Here is a 3,506-nt window from a genome sequence, read left to right on the forward strand (position 1 = left end):
TGAAAGTTCGAAATAACACACATAAGGCCAAGGGCCTTCACCAGCAGAAAAGTTCGAACTCGATTGAACAACGACGGGTTAATATTTCGGTGAAAGTTCGAAATAACACCCATAAGGCCAAGGGCCTTCGCCAAAAGATGAGTTCTACCTCGATCGAACAACGATGAGTTAATATTTCAACGAAAGTTCGAAATAACACCCTTAAGGCCAAGGGCCTTCGCCAAAAGAAAAGTTTGACCTCGATCGAACAACGACCGATTAATATTTCGACGAAAGTTCGAAATAACACCCTAAGGCCAAGGGCCTTCGCCAAAAAGAAGAGTTTGACCTCGATCGAACAACGACGGGTTAATATTTCAACGAAAGTTCGAAATAACACCCTTAAGGCCAAGGGCCTTCGCCAAAAGAAAAGTTCGACCTCGATCGAACAAGGACGGGTTAATATTTCGACGAAATTTTGAAATAACACCAATAAGGCCAATGGCCTTCGGCAAAAGAAGAGTTCTACCTTGATCGAACAACGACGAGTTAATATTTTGACGAAAGTTCGAAATAACACACTTAAAAGAAAAGTTTGACCTCGATTGAACAACGACGAGTTAATATATTTCGCTGAAAGTTCGAAATAACACCCTTAAGGCCAAGGGCCTTCGCCAACAGAAACGTTCGACCTCGATCCAACAACGAAGGGTTAATATTTCGACGAAAGTTTGAAATAACACACTTAAGACCAAGGGCCTTCGTCAAAAAGAAGAGTTTGACCTCGATCGAACAACGACGGGTTAATATTTCGATGAAAGTTCGAAATAACACCTTTAAGGCCAAGGGCCTTCGCCAAAAGAAAAGTTCGACCTCGATCGAACAACGACGGGTTAAAATTTCGACAAAATTTTTAAATAACACCCTTAAGGCCAAGAGCCTTCCCAAAAGAAAAGTTCCACCACGATCGAACAACGACGGTTAACATTTCGATGAAAGTTCAAAATAACACCCATAAGGCCAAGCGCCTTTGCCAAAAGAAGTGTTCGACCTCAATTGAACAACGACGGGTTAATATTTCGACGAATGTTCAAAATAACACACATAAGGCCAAGGGCCTTCGCCAAAAGGTGAGTTCTACCTCGATCAAACAACGACGAGTTAATATTTCGATGAAAGTTCGAAATAACACCCTTAAGGCCAAAGGCCTTCGCCAAAAGAAAAGTTTGAACTCGATCGAACAACGACCGATTAATATTTCGACGAAAGTTCGAAATAACACCCTTAAGGCCAAGGGCCTTCGCCAAAAAGAAGAGTTTGACCTCGATCGAACAATGACGAGTTAATATTTCGACGAAAGTTCGAAATAACACCCTTAAGGCCAAGGGCCTTCGCCAGCAGAAAAGTTCGACCTCGATCCAACAACGACGGGTTAATATTTCGACGAAAGTTCGAAATAACACCCTTAAGATCAAGGACCTTCGTCAAAAAGAAGAGTTTGACCTCGATCGAACAACGATGGGTTAATATTTCGACGAAAGTTCAAAATAACACCCTTAACGCCAAGGGCCTTCGCCAAAAGAAAAGTTCGACCTCGATCGAACAACGACGGGATAATATTTCGACAAAAGTTTGAAATAACACCCGTAAGGCCAAGCGCCTTCGCCAAAACAAACGTTCGACCTTGATCGAACAACGACGGTTAACATTTCGATGAAAGTTCAAAATAACACCCATAAGGCCAAGCGCCTTTGCCAAAAGAAGTGTTCGACCTCAATCGAACAACGACGGGTTAATATTTTGGCGAATGTTCGAAATAACACACATAAGGCCAAAGGCCTTCGCCAAAAGATGAGTTCTACCTCGATCGAACAACGACGAGTTAATATTTCGATGAAAGTTCGAAATAACACCCTTAAGGCCAAGGGCCTTCGCCAAAAGAAAAGTTTGACCTCGATCGAACAACGACCGATTAATATTTCGACGAAAGTTCGAAATAACACCCTTAAGGTCAAGAGCCTTCGCCAAAAGAAAAGTTTGACCTCGATCGAACAACGACGGTTAACATTTCAATGAAAGTTCGAAATAACACACATAAGGCCAAGGGCCTTCACCAGCAGAAAAGTTCGAACTCGATTGAACAACGACGGGTTAATATTTCGGTGAAAGTTCGAAATAACACCCATAAGGCCAAGGGCCTTCGCCAAAAGATGAGTTCTACCTCGATCGAACAACGATGAGTTAATATTTCAACGAAAGTTCGAAATAACACCCTTAAGGCCAAGGGCCTTCGCCAAAAGAAAAGTTTGACCTCGATCGAACAACGACCGATTAATATTTCGACGAAAGTTCGAAATAACACCCTAAGGCCAAGGGCCTTCGCCAAAAAGAAGAGTTTGACCTCGATCGAACAACGACGGGTTAATATTTCAACGAAAGTTCGAAATAACACCCTTAAGGCCAAGGGCCTTCGCCAAAAGAAAAGTTCGACCTCGATCGAACAAGGACGGGTTAATATTTCGACGAAATTTTGAAATAACACCAATAAGGCCAATGGCCTTCGGCAAAAGAAGAGTTCTACCTTGATCGAACAACGACGAGTTAATATTTTGACGAAAGTTCGAAATAACACACTTAAAAGAAAAGTTCGACCTCGATTGAACAACGACGAGTTAATATTTCGCTGAAAGTTCGAAATAACACCCTTAAGGCCAAGGGCCTTCGCCAACAGAAACGTTCGACCTCGATCCAACAACGAAGGGTTAATATTTCGACGAAAGTTTGAAATAACACACTTAAGACCAAGGGCCTTCGTCAAAAAGAAGAGTTTGACCTCGATCGAACAACGACGGGTTAATATTTCGATGAAAGTTCGAAATAACACCTTTAAGGCCAAGGGCCTTCGCCAAAAGAAAAGTTCGACCTCGATCGAACAACGACGGGTTAAAATTTCGACAAAATTTTTAAATAACACCCTTAAGGCCAAGAGCCTTCCCAAAAGAAAAGTTCCACCACGATCGAACAACGACGGTTAACATTTCGATGAAAGTTCAAAATAACACCCATAAGGCCAAGCGCCTTTGCCAAAAGAAGTGTTCGACCTCAATTGAACAACGACGGGTTAATATTTCGACGAATGTTCGAAATAACACACATAAGGCCAAGGGCCTTCGCCAAAAGGTGAGTTCTACCTCGATCAAACAACGACGAGTTAATATTTCGATGAAAGTTCGAAATAACACCCTTAAGGCCAAAGGCCTTCGCCAAAAGAAAAGTTTGAACTCGATCGAACAACGACCGATTAATATTTCGACGAAAGTTCGAAATAACACCCTTAAGGCCAAGGGCCTTCGCCAAAAAGAAGAGTTTGACCTCGATCGAACAATGACGGGTTAATATTTCGATGAAAGTTCGAAATAACACCCTTAAGGCCAAGGGCCTTCTCCAGCAGAAAAGTTCGACCTTGATCCAACAATGACGGGTTAATATTTCGACGAAAGTTTGAAATAACACCCTTAAGATCAAGG

The sequence above is a fragment of the Nicotiana tabacum genome, chromosome 18 (genome assembly GCF_000715075.1).
Source record: "Nicotiana tabacum cultivar K326 chromosome 18, ASM71507v2, whole genome shotgun sequence".
NCBI lineage: Eukaryota > Viridiplantae > Streptophyta > Magnoliopsida > Solanales > Solanaceae > Nicotiana > Nicotiana tabacum.